Source organism: Podarcis bocagei (genome assembly GCF_964188305.1).
Source record: "Podarcis bocagei genome assembly, chromosome: 5".
In the NCBI taxonomy this organism is placed as follows: Eukaryota; Metazoa; Chordata; class Lepidosauria; order Squamata; family Lacertidae; genus Podarcis; species Podarcis bocagei.
In genome coordinates this window covers 21649480-21663046 of record NC_138129.1, presented here as the reverse complement: position 1 = coordinate 21663046, position 13567 = coordinate 21649480, and the positions used below count along the sequence as shown (strand labels likewise).

General features: G+C 45.4%; 1 protein-coding gene across 4 annotated transcripts in view; it reads left to right on the top strand.

Annotated features, from left to right (window-relative positions):
- Positions 1–669: 669 nt before the first annotated feature.
- Positions 670–13567, top strand: part of STAU1 (staufen double-stranded RNA binding protein 1) — a 40631-nt gene continuing 27733 nt past the window's right edge. For 2 of the 4 annotated variants that reach the window (XM_081196188.1, XM_081196185.1), the window contains exons 1-2: positions 671–846; positions 11451–11518. The gene's annotated coding sequence lies outside the window, so the exon portion shown is untranslated. Of the gene's footprint in view, positions 847–10848; positions 11041–11450; positions 11519–13567 lie in introns of all 4 variants that reach the window. The other 2 variants (XM_081196186.1, XM_081196187.1) reach the window with 2 other exon arrangements.

Sequence of the window (13567 nt, the reverse complement as noted above, 5' to 3'; positions counted from 1 at the left end):
AACTTAACCGCGAAATAACAGATACCAATATTATACAATGCTGGGCTGTCCCCTCTGTTTCCTTCCCCGCCCTAAATCTACTCCAGACTCCGAAAACAGTTCATTCAGCTCGTTGCACCCGCTATCTTTAAGAGGAACGGAACACAGGGTGCAATTCTGCGTAAGCAAAGCCTCGTCCTTCACTGGTCTTCTCAGCTGAGAAAGAAAAACAAGCATGTCCACCTGGGACCTCCCGCGAGGGCCAACCTTGGGGACCCGACAGGAATAGTTTCCTCCCCGCATTCCCCGCTGCCCCACTACCTCCCTCCCCGCGTCTTCCGGAGCGGCTGCGGCCGGGAGTCCCAGGGTTTCTGGTTGGAAAGCGCGTGGCGGCAGAGCTGTCACTTCCCCTGCGAGCGCAGCATGCTGGGAAATGTAGTCTCGCCTCCTTCGCAAAGCGGAAGGGAGGGAAAGCGAGAGCGAGCTGGAGACTCCGACGGGCCGCCTAAGTGACAGCCGCGGGGCATGCCGGGAGGAGTAGTCCCGCCGGCTGGAGAAGCCGGGATTGGCGGCGCGCTCTGCGCTGGGCGGCGCTATAAATAGCTGCGAGAGGCCTGGTTGGCTCCTCCTCCTCCCCCCCCCACGCCGTCGCGTGGTGCCGTCACTTCCTTCCCGGCCGGAGCTGGCCCCGCTCATTCTCTTTAGTGTTTGCCCTGTGTCTGCCGCCGCCGCGACTCGCTCGCCTTCCCCCCCCTTTCCCCGGACCCCCCCCTCTTCGGCCTGCCAGCTGCCCATGGACTGAGCCGCCCCACGGCCCGCCCGCCAAGACGAGCCGGCCCGGGAGCCGCAGCCCAAAACAACCGCCAGGTGAGGGGCGGAGAAGCAGCGGGCGGGTGGGCAGCCAGGCAGGCAAGGCGGGCGTCCCTCCCAGCCACCCCCCGCCCGCCACTCCTACCGCGGCGCTGGGATATGTGGGAGGGGAGAGGCCACGGCCGGGCCTGCGCTTGGGGTTGGGCCTGTGGACGGGGCGCGGGAGACGAGGCTCGGGCCCCTCAGGCGGCGGCCGGGGTGGGGGGCGCGGGTGGGGTGCACACCGACCCCTCTCGCTCTTCAAGCTTCAGGGAAAGCCTGTATTCGCCCCATAGGACGCACACAGATTTCCCCTTCATTTTTGGAGGGGGAAAAGTGTGTCCTATAGGGCGAAAAATATGGTAAATCCTGTAGTGTTTACTGGATCAGACTTTAGTTGCTTCAGGCTTCTCCCAAGACTTGCTTTCTCCAAGATAGCCTTGGAATATTGCTGTCAAGTTTCAGTTTAATTGGAGGGAAAGTCTTTTGTGTTCTCGCTTACAAACATAATGCTTTCATCTCCTAATGGAAGTAATGAATGGCTTAATGGCTCTAATGGTTTAATCTTTTTCCACTATATATGCCCGCAAACTTAATTGGTCTCCTGTCGTTTAACTTTAGCAATATGAGCAAGCTTTAGATGTGTACTCTTTTCCACTTCAGCCTGGAACCAGAACCACTTCTGAAACTTAAATAGTTTTGTATTTGCATATGTTGCTTCATCTTTGGTGATATGAATTTTTCATTTTATTTCAAAGCATTTATATACCACTTACTACTTCAGTGTGCAGCAGTGTGCAGTCTAAAAAAGAAAACAAATCTTTAATACATTAAAACAGAACCTGAAACTAGTAAAACAGCATTATAAAAATGCATAAAAGCAAATTCAGAAGATTCAAATATGTGAAGCAAAGTCAGGGGAAGCCAGGGTGAAAAGATACGTCTTCACAAGACTTCTGCAGCAACTGATGGTTGCTGCTTCACATACAGCAGAAGGAAGGGCACTCTGCATGCCTGTTTTTGGGTCACCACCACATGATATTCTGTAGGATGCAGTGCCACAAGTTGAATTTCCTGTGATGATCTAAGAACAGTGGCAGGTAGTCTTTTAGGGTTTTATATATTAACAGGACCTTGAACATGCTCTGGTACTGATTGGCAACCGGTGCAGTTCATTCAGTTCAGGTGTAATATGTGCACATCTTGGTGCTCCACTCAGCAGCCTGGCCACAGCATTCTTCACCAGCTGCAGGTTTTGGACCATTCCCGAAGGGAGCCCCACATAGAGCACATTACAGTAGCCACGTGAATCACAGTAGCCAACCCTGTCCAGGAAAGAGCATAGTTGGCATATCAGCCTAACACTGTGCCCCAATTTGATGAGTGCTTCTAGTGGTTTCATATAGTTCCATCAGTACTCCCATGAAAGGGGCAGGTTCATCATTTGGGGGTGTTCCTGGATTCAGTACTGTCACTGGAGGCTCAGGAGGCCTCAGTAGCTGGTTTTGCCTTTTCTCAGCTCTGGCAGATTCACTTTAGGACAGAGAAGATTTGACCACAGTATTCCATGCTCTGATAACTTCCAGAATGGATTATTTCAACATGCTTTACATGGGGCTTCCCTTGGAGACGACTTGGAAACTTCAGTTGGTCCAAAGTGCAGCAGCTGGAGGTTCCGTTTACATCTCCTATAACCCCTCTTTTAAAACAGCTGCACTGGTTACTAGTTCATTTCCCAGCACAATTCAAAATTCTCTCAAGCCCTATTCAACTTCATTTGGGCCCCAAATATCTGAAAGACCGCCTCCTTCCCTACAGACCCTCTTGCATGCTGAGACCAGCAGAAGGGACACTCTTGGAAGTTCCTGCAGGTGACAGCCAGGAGAGGGCATTCCCTGTGGTGGCTTCTAAACCCTGGGATTCCCTCCCCACAGAGTTATGTCTGGCACCTCCATTATGCACCTTCCAAAATGCTGTATAATGGAGGTGTGGATCTTTAGGACCCACCTTATTTTTATTATTGCAACTTTAAAATGTTTTTAATATTGTGCTTTAATGTTCTAACGTGCCCTGGAACCTTAGAGTGAAGGGTGGGTAATAAAAAAATATTAATAATACTAAACAGGGGGCAGACACATAATCTCCCAATCCAGTTCTCTGAATCAGTCCTGGTGAGTAGGAATTATAGCGAACAATACTTTGTCACAGCCACATTGTCGCACTTTAGTATATGCTTGAGAACTTGAAAATATTTTAATACTGTGGGTTTCATGGAATCGTAAAGCTAAATCCTGTAGAAGTTAACTGGTAGTCAAGAGACCAATGCGATTTTTGATATATTTAAACTATCAGTCTGGTTGTTTTAAGTCATGTTCTAAATAGCGCTGTATGGTGACCCTACAAAGCAAACACTTGATCAAATAGATATTTGACACTGCACCAGAATGTTTAACATTTTTTATTAAATTCAGCTTTGCTAGACTGTATTCTGTGCTATATATTATCAGACATTCATACCTGACTAGTAAGATGCTCTCTCAGATTAAAGCTTCAATCTTAATAACTCTTACTAGGAAATGTCATATAGAATTTAGTGATACTTAATGCATGATAGGACTGTGAAAGGAGAAGGAAGTGATCTCTAAGTGAATTTATGCTTTTGTGACACTAGTAAAGTCATGTTCCAAAGACTTACTGGGGGATGATTAATGCATGGCCTGTATATCCCTTGATTACACAACATCTGACAAACAACTGCTAAGGGTGTGAACTGAATCTGTTGAAAAACATTGTTTAGGAGTAAATACAGATCTATCTGTGATGGCTTATTTATACATGTTGTGTGAAGCTGCAGTCAGCACGTAATAAATGCAAATGTGTGAACTTGTTTGTAAAACCTAGGCTAACATTGGTTTTAGGCATATGCAACAGTGTCTGAAGTGCAGTGTGAAAAATTTGTCCCTACCAGTTGCTCTGCTGCTTAGCAAAACTCTTAAGTAAACTGAAAGCGGTTGCAGGAAGAAACTGAAGTGGGGCCATAGAGGATATTCCTTCGACACTTCCTTGAGTAGTATACCATGGGATGATCCATAACATCAAAATTAGGATGGTGGAGGTATGGCCTTGTGCAGTGTTCTTCGATCTTGGATCCCTAGATGCTGTTGGACTACAGCTCCTGTCATCCCTGACCTTTGACCATGTTTGCTGGGGATGATGGGTATTGTAGTTGAACAATATATGCGAACAATATCTGGGGCCCAAAGGTTAAACAGTAATCTAGTGTATGAATACTGCCCCTTGTGCAGACCTGTTGGATGAGAGGAAAGAGAGAGGGGCTGAAATGGAATTGAGAGCAGAGCTAGAGACTTTCTGTAGACCAAGCTTGCTCACCGACCACTGCTCCTTCTGCGGCTTCCTCCCCCTGAGTCCTAGAATTTAACTTGAAGTTTAGCCTACAACATGGTGCCTCCTTCTGTTGTCTTTTTTTACTAAATATTTGTTTGCTTTTCCTTTTTCTCCATTTTATCATCTTAAAAGTTGATAGTGCTGCTAGTGTGGCCTACCATAGAGCGTCACAACCTACCAGTTGTTGCGCATCTACCATACATGGCCTTACTTATTGTGCTATTGCAGACAGCCTGAATTGAGTTAGGGTGGCAATTTCACCGGTCTCAGAAGCATTAATGCTTTTTTGCTTTTAGCATGGTGTGCTGTTGAAAGTCTCAAAGAGGCAGGAGGTGTTTCCATTTGTACAATTGTGCAGCTACAACGAAGGGATTGCTGCAGGTACCATCGGTATTAGCCATCAATTTTGGAATTGGCAATCTTTCTTAAAATATGCTTACCCTGCTATCTTTGTGTTTGGCAGACTGAATTCTTTCCATTTCAAAGTGTTTGGGTACCTTTTGACATGGAACATACAGGCTAAAGGGACCAGGAAATAGCGTGTGTGTATTTTGTTGTTTTTCACTTTTCACAACTACAGAATGCATTCCATCAGGGAACTCATAGGTACAAATCTTGCTCGAATGAATGGTAATTGAGCCAAAGCACTGATGCATACCCTTCATTTCACTTCCTTGAAGAATACCTATATAAGTCAGTTGCAACAAAACCAGAGTCTTGTAGAGAGGCTTAACATTGGGCAGATTTATTATGGCATAAGCTTTTATTGATGCATCCAGTGGCTTTTGCTGTAAACAGTTACCTGGTTCCTCCATATTTTAATTGGAATATTTCTAAACCATTTAATATTTTAAAATACCATATTGATGGACAATAAAGGTACAACAAATAGCTGGAGACAAGAAGACCCGGAAAAAACCTAGGTTCCCCCCTCCCAGTTTTTCTGATCTGGTCCCCCCACCACCACCGGTATGCCTTTCACATATCTAGATATTGCTTGTCTTTCTGGGGAAACCTATAAAAAATAGCATCCAACAAAATGCATACAACATCTCAGCCTGTCTTACTTCAGGGAACAGACTTTAGACTGAACTATAAGGCAGTTCTTCTTACCAGTTACCGATAATTCTTCCCTGATCTTTTTCTTCTTTAATTGAGTTTTAAAATTATTATTCATATACGTATTCCATTCACTCTTTAACATATATTGTGCACATATATCAACCAAACAATAACGATATTTCTTTACAAGTGACTTCCCACAACCTCAGTGCGGCTTCTTGTTTCTTCCTTCTCTTTTCACCTGTGTTGTTTTTCCTTATTACCCTTCTCTTACACAATATCTCTTATCTGTTCTTTACTTTGCAAAATTTAGTCGAAACGTATCAAGGATTTTATCTGAGAACAGTGTTTTCCATATAATCTTTTACATCTGAAGGCAGCTCAGTTTAGGGAAGTTTTTAATGTTTAATGCTGTATTGTGTTTTTAACATTCGGTTGGGAGCTGCCCAGAGTGGCTGGGGAAACCCAGCCAGATGGGCAGGGTATAAATAATAAATAATAATAAATAATAAATAATAAATTATTATTATTATTATTATTATTATTATACATTCCCACTCCTTTTAAATTTTTTTGTTTGGTTGGTTCCTAATTGCCTCTGTCATTTTTGCTAATTCCAAATACTAACACAATTTGATTTGCCATTCTTCTTTTGTTGGTGTCCTATCACCCTTCCAATTTCTAGTGATTAACATTCTTGCTGCTGTTGTAGCATATAGGAATACCCTTTTTAATCATTTGAAATATCAGTTGTCATAATGCCCAGAAGAAAGGCTTCGGGTTTCTTCTCAAATGTTTTTTTGAACATTTTTTAAAAATTCGTCATAGACAAAATTCCCCCCAAAATTATTTTTGTCACAAACCCCACCACATGTGGCTCATCGTTCCTTCCCCTTGATTACACCTCCAGCATACACTTGACTTTGATTTATATATTTTGGCCAGCTTGCTGGGGGTTATGTACCACCTGTATAGCATTTTCATAAAGTTTTCTTTTATTGTGTAGCAGGCTGTAAATTTTAAATCCTTTTGCCACAATCTTTCCCAATCCTCCATCTGGATGGAGTACCCAATTCTTCCCTGTTCTATCCCTTTTAGCATGTCATAGTATGAGTCCCTAGTCATGTACTGTCCAGCACAATGAAAATGTAGTTGGTATATCTGAAGTTCCTGGGGTTTTGAGGAACAGTGTTCTTTAGAACCACAAGAAGATTGAACTCTAGGTTATCTGTGTTGGTAATAAGTCAGGGGTGTCAAACTCAAATTCATCGGGGGCCGCACCAGCAGTTTGGTCACCCTCAAAGGGCCGGTTGTATCGGCCTAAAATATTTGAGCAGGCTGAGACCCCTGAAGTTGATGGGCTTTTACCGTATTTTTCGCTCTATTGGACGCACCGGACCACAGGACGCACCTAGTTTTTACAGGGGAAAATCAAGGGAAAAAATATTATCCCTCCCCCCCAGCCCCAAAGAGCAACGGACAGGCTGCGTGCAGCCTGTCTGCTTCTCCCAGAGCTTCTCGGGGCTGCGGGGGAAGCCCGGGTTCCCCCACCAGCCCCAAAGAGCAAAGAAGCCAAGACAGCGCACGGGATCCATAGCCGCGCAACCTCTCCAGCCAGGAGCTAAACCTCTCCAGCGCGGCTAAAGAAGACAAGGCAGTGAGCGCGATCCATCCCACTCACTGCCCTGGCTTCCTCTTTAGCCTTGCGCAGCATCTTTAGTCTTGCGCAACGGGATGGATTGCGCCCGCTGTCCACCGGGCCTGGACTAGATGACTCCTGGGGTTCCCTTCCAACCCTGCAATTCTATGACCTCGGAAGGTGTTTGGGGTCTCCACCACTGGAGGCTTTTAAGCAGCGGTTGGGGGACCATCTGTCTGGCGTTCTTTAGCTGTGATTCCTACATTGTGAGGGGGCTGGGCTAGATGACCCTCGGGTGGCCCTCCCAACTCTATACAGTCCTACAGTTCTGCAGCAGGAGATCCACAGCCACTTAGAATCATAGAATCATAGAGTTGGAATAGACCACAAGTGTCATCAAGTCCAACCCCCTGCAAAGTAGGAAACACTATCAGAGCACTTCATACAATGCCCACACCATCCGAGCACTTCACACAATGCCCACCATCAGACCACTTCACACAATGCCCACTCCCAATTTTCATCTGAGAGACATGTGGCTTCAGTGTCTAGGCAGGTACCCCCCTACCTGCCACACTTCCCCCACCCCACTTAAGCTAAGGGAATTCCTGCCCAGAGAAGCTCCCAGGTGAGGCAAGGGTTAAGATCTACCTCTGGTAGATCTCTTGCGGCTGGAGAGCGCTCTCTGCCCTGGCTTCCTCATTAGCCTTGCGAAGCCTCCTCCCCCCCCCCCCGAGGCGCGCAAGTCTAAAGAGGAAGCCAGAGCAGCGAACGGGATGGATCGCGTTCCCTGCCCTGGCTCCCTCTTTAGCCTTGCGAAGCCTCCCCCCCCCCTGGAGAGGCGCGCAAGTCTAAAGAGGAAGCCAGAGCAGCGAACGGGATGGATCGCGTTCCCTGCCCTGGCTCCCTCTTTAGCCTTGCGAAGCCTCCTCCCCCCCTCCCCCCCCCCCCCGCTGCAGAGGCGCGCAAGTCTAAAGAGGAAGCCAGGGCAGCGAACGGGATGGATCGCGTTCCCTGCCCTAGCTTCCTCTTTAGCCTTGCGAAGCCTCCTCCTCCCCCCCCCCCCAGGCGCGCAAGGCTAAAGAAGCCAAGGCAGCGAACGGGATGGATCGCGCTCGCTGCCCTGGCTTCCTCTTTAGCCTTGCGAAGCCTCCCCCCCCCCCCCCCGGAGAGGCGCGCAAGTCTAAAGAGGAAGCCAGAGCAGCGAACGGGATGGATCGCGCTCGCTGCCCTGGCTTCCTCTTTAGCCTTGCGAAGCCTCCCCCCCCCCTGCCAGAGACGCGGCAGCCCGTGGGACGAGGCGGGCGGCCTGCGGGGTCGCGCCGGTGGTCACCTGCGGGGTCACCACCTCCTTCGTGCTGAAAGGCGACGCGGCGCACAACCAGGCGATGGTGCACTGGACGGGCGAGAACGGCGGCTACGCGGGCCACATGAGGAGGTCTGGCGGGCCGGATTCGGCCCGCGGGCCTTGTGTTTGACACCCGTGTAATAAGTGAACCGCTGAAAATGTTGATGATAAAAACATTCAGGACCCCATAATGTACATGTTAAGACCTGAAAATCCAATCTTGGGGAGTATGCTTGAATCCAAATGTATTCTCTCTCTCTTTCTCCACACACACACACACACACACACACACACACACACACACACACACTGTATTGGCAAACATATAGCACATACCACAAATATATTACTGAGCATAGCACAAATCATAGTGGTAGTAATGTAATCTTGTAGTGCCATTAAGATGGCTCTTGCAAGCAAACTAGCAAAACATGAGGGGAGAGGTGGGTTCTTCCTCTGTCTTACAGTCATATGTAACACTGACAATCTGCACTGTTAGGAACATCAAAGCATGTCCATGTTTTTAGGAAGAGGTCTGGCCAGTTTTGCCTGGAGCAAGAAAGAACTTGATCTGTAAGCAATTGGTGAATAGTTGGGCAGATTGCAAACTATTTTTTGGCTTGCAGTGTAGTTACAGAACTTCTGTAGTAGATTATCTAACATGTAAAGCTGCTGTTGTTATTTCCATTTCAAAGTTATTTGCTACCTGTTATTGCATGTGACTTGTGTAAATGGCAGACATAAGACACCTCTGTCCCTAGGAACGTAAAGGTTAAACGTTTAGGCAGTCGGGAAACAAGTACCGGTACTTAAATTCCCACCAATTATTCTTAGAACTTTGAAAGAAATGTAGACAAATCACTTGGTGGTTGGCAAGTGTTACACACCAGCATGGGGTTTTAATAACTATAATAGACCCCAATATTCAGAGGCTGCAACCTATTTGGACGTGTGTACCACTAGCACACTATCGTATAACCTCCTGTGTGAGAGCTCTTTATGGGCTGTTATGCTAACTTGATAGATCATGTTCATGCATAGCCAATTGAAGTCTTGACATGTTGCCTTGCTTACCTTGGTTTTTAAGAGACTTTGAATGTAACTTTTTGGTAATAATGATCCCATGGTACAAGCATATGTCAAAGCTGTAGATTAGGAGTGGGGAGCCTTTGGCCCTCCAGATATTGCTGAGCTACAACTCCCATCAGCCCTAGCAAGCAATGCCAGCATCTGGAGTCGCACAAAAGTAGTGTATGTATGGCATCTTCTACAACACACAAGAATAATGAATCATATGTATAGGGCAGCAAATATTTCCCAGCAGGATGTGTGTGTAACAAGCTGGATGGAGATCAGGAAGAGTCTCTAGAATCTTTTCATCTTGAGCTTTATTGTAGTCACTAGCATCCCTAATCTCCAGTGACAAATGTGTTGTCTTTTAAAGCATTGTCAACTATATCTTTGTCAGGTCAGTTTGCTCCAGTTTGTGGTACAACTTGGCCTTGTTGCTGATGCTCCATAAAACTCATAGCTAGCTACATATCTCCACATATTGCATCATTTGATCTGTTTGTCTTGCAGAGGAGGAAGCTGTATGCCTATTTTGTCTAACATCTCCACTGTTGCATATCAGGACTGGTGTAGCCATCTTTTATGCTCACAACAACATTGACTAGAAGTGAGGAAAAGGGAGATCTGATAGGGTGACATTCTAACCAAAATGCATTCCATTTCACTAGCCGCTCTAACTTTATTCTTCATGGTCATCAGATTTCTGCAGTCTACCACTTCCTTTGTACAAAACAGTAAGCATGTCACAATTATGTTCGGGCACAGGGCAGTTGTTTAACATGAGGATGTGTTGCAGTAACTAACTTGGATTAATCTAAGGCATTTGCCATGAAGAAATTACTATTTAAATAGGAGTGTTCATGAACGTTCTGTAACTTTTAAAAAAAGTACAGCACTGATCAAAGTATCTGTAAAAGCTACTTTTTGAAATGCACTCAGGCCTGATTTAAGTTCGCACAGCTGGTTTCACTTAACTATGCATGATTGGGCATGGCTGTCATCACACTTCAATTGGGTTTCATTCCCTATAAAATGTAGAGAGTTGACACACCTGGAATTCACAGCCCAAGTGTGTTGGTGTGGTTGAAGACTTAAATCAGGGGGTCATAGCTACACTAACGGCTTATAAACCTGCACAGGTAGGTTTCTTGCACATTCCTGGCATCATATTTTAATGGAATCTATGAACAATGAAGTATTATTTCTTAGTTCCGCTTAATCCTAACAGGAGGGGACAGCAAGCTTTGAAATCTCAGAGCAGACTGCCTTTCTGTTGCCAGAGCAGAAAGACATGTATTATCATTGTGAGCTTTATATGTGTGTACTTATATGTGTGTATAATTCTGATTTGTGCAGGGCTGAGAAGAGGCTGTTAATAGGTAGCACCAAGATACAGTTAAGAAGGCACGGTTGCCAAAATTAAACACAGTTCAAGCATACCTACAGGGCTAGTTTTGGCAATATGGAAACAAGACTCTCTGTTCTCTTTCTTCAGGATCAACAACTTGCTGGCTCTAAAGAGGAGGCATCAAATATTGTCATTTAACCACCTCAAAAATGTTTGGAATAGTGAAATGCTTCAAATCAGCCTTTTGGGGAGTGAACTGGCTTTGTTTAGATTTAGGTTTATTCAATTTATGAATCGCTTCCAACAACAAAAAGCCCTGAAGCGATTTGCAGCAAGAAGGTAATACAATATTTAAAATGCACAAATATAAACATTCAGATTAAAAACATCCAATTGATGATGCCCAGGAAGACAAAAACACCTTTGCCTGAGGCCAAAATGACGACAGAGTTGGTGCCAGGCGTGCCTCCCTTTTGAGAGTGTCAGATAATTACTGGCTAATTTTTAACTGTAATGGGTGCTGTCTCTTGAAGACCCTCTCTGGAATGACTTCATAGCTAACACTTCTGAAAAAGTAAACATTTCTAAACCTTTCAAAGCATATGTGCTGAACAATTTTAATCTAATGAGAATTTTTCTCCAAATGCTGCTCCTGGTAATGTTGATAAGTAGTTCATTGTGCAATAGTATAATACTGTACTACTCAAAAGCATCTTTCTAACGTTCTCCCCTTTTTCTTTTGTTTATAGGCAATCTCCAACATATAAATCCCCTTGGAACTAAAGCTAAAGCTACACTGTCCCTGGATCACTTAAAGGTACAGGAAGTTGGGTATTCTGAAAATCAAGCAGCTCTTTATCACTGGCTGATATTTTGGGGTGGACACAAGTATATGGGAGTTCTGTTGCAGTTTCCTATCTTAAGATGCTGCTTTAATGTCAGTTGTATCCAAAGCCATCAGTACTTGAGCTGAGCAGACATATGCACTTCTCCCTACAGCAGCACCCTCCTGCACCCTCAAAAAAAACCTGCTGTGGGTGGTTAGAGAAACTTCTTCTCAGTTTTCCCATATCCTGGCTACTGCTTCCCCCAACACCTGTGTCTTCTCTCCCTGTTCCATTACCATCAACAGCATCTTTGAATCTCTTGCTTCAACAATATGCCATATATAAGGATGACACACTTTAAACCTGAAAGGGCATGGACTAGTCTTCCCTAGGTATTGGGGATTGCTTGTGAAGGGTGGCTTAGAATATACTCAGGCCTGTTCATTTCTCTGGAGTATTAACTGCATTCTGCAGCACATTTCCGATACTTGATTCTGGTATAAAGCAAACGAATAATAGACTACTGAAATCTGTAATCATATCTTTCTTAATGTTGAGAGCCAGTTTGGTGTAGTGGTTAAGAGCGGTAGTCTTGTAATCTGGGGAACCGGGTTCGAGTCTCCGCTCCTCCACATGCAGCTGCTGGGTGACCTTGGGCCAGTCACACTTCTTTGAAGTCTCTCAGCCCCACTCACCTCACAGAGTGTTTGTTGTGGGGGAGGAAGGGAAAGGAGAATGTGAGCCGCTTTGAGACTCCTTAAAGGGAGTGAAAGGCGGGATATCAAATCCAAACTCTTCTTCTTCTTCTTCTTCTTTTATTCCTTCATTGAAACAATCCAAATAGTGAGGCAGTATTCCTGCAAATGGGGGCATGTGTTTTCAAGAGTATATGCTCTAGGTGTGTTGCTCTCAACAGATTGTTAGGGGGCTGTGCATGTTAAAGCGGATGCCTGCATTCAGCAGAGAGCCAGTTTTTGTCTTTTGTGTATGTCCAGGTGACTCAGTGCTCTTAATGTAGTGGTGAGTCATTCTAAACAGATATCTAGGGGGCAGGCCTCAATTGCATGTCAAGATAATGGGATGTGTCCAAGGTTTTCTGAAAGGGGCAATCTGTAAGAGTGGTATGTGCATGCTCGGCCATTTTATAGAAAAGGCCTTCAACTAAGCAGTTCAGCTAGCGCAGTTGGTTTAGGAAAAACAGGTTTACTCAGTGACACATATGCCTGCCTTCAGCTTTTTAATCTCTAATGCAAGATGTCCTTGCTACACGTTTATGAACATGCTCTGTCTTAAAATGGCAACTTGAAATTTTAATTATTGAACCTAATATGGAGAGAACTTCAGGCAAGAGCAAAACAACACACACACACACACACACACACACACACACACACACACACACACCTCTCTTTGGCCAAAGGCCTGGCTGGTGTGTGTGTGCTCTTTGTACATGAGTGAAACCTGTAGCCTCTTGGGTCCGTTTCTTGGAAATGTAGGAACATACCAGGTCAGGCCATAAGCAAATCTAGGCACAACATCATTCACACAGTTACCAGTTATGCAGATGGCTTTTAAAAGGAAGTTTCAGGTGCAAGGTCTGATCCAGACCCTGAAGTTGAAGGCTGGTGGCTTTCACCCTTTGTTCCCTGCTGCTGTCCCAATAAGTGTCAGCACAGAGTTGGGAGTAGAAGTCTATTATATTCATAGCTGGGGGTGGAAGCTTTCCTCCAATGCAAACAGCAGGGCCTAATCCATATTGGGACCCACAGCATAGGGCAAAAGGCCAAAGCCCCTTTCCCAGGTGTGAATCAAGCTCCTGTACCTGCAATTTGTAGAGCTGATGATTGTGCTAGTTTGGTCCTTTTTGAACTGGCAAGGCTTCTCCCTGTCTCTGTCAGAGATGTCCCTTCATTTGCTACCTGGACTTTATAGCTGGAGATGCCAGGAGTTGAGCCTGGGACTTTCTGCATGCAAACCCTATGCTATACCACTGAGCACTTAGTGCATTAAGGGTAGTGTGAGGTACAACATGGCCCAGC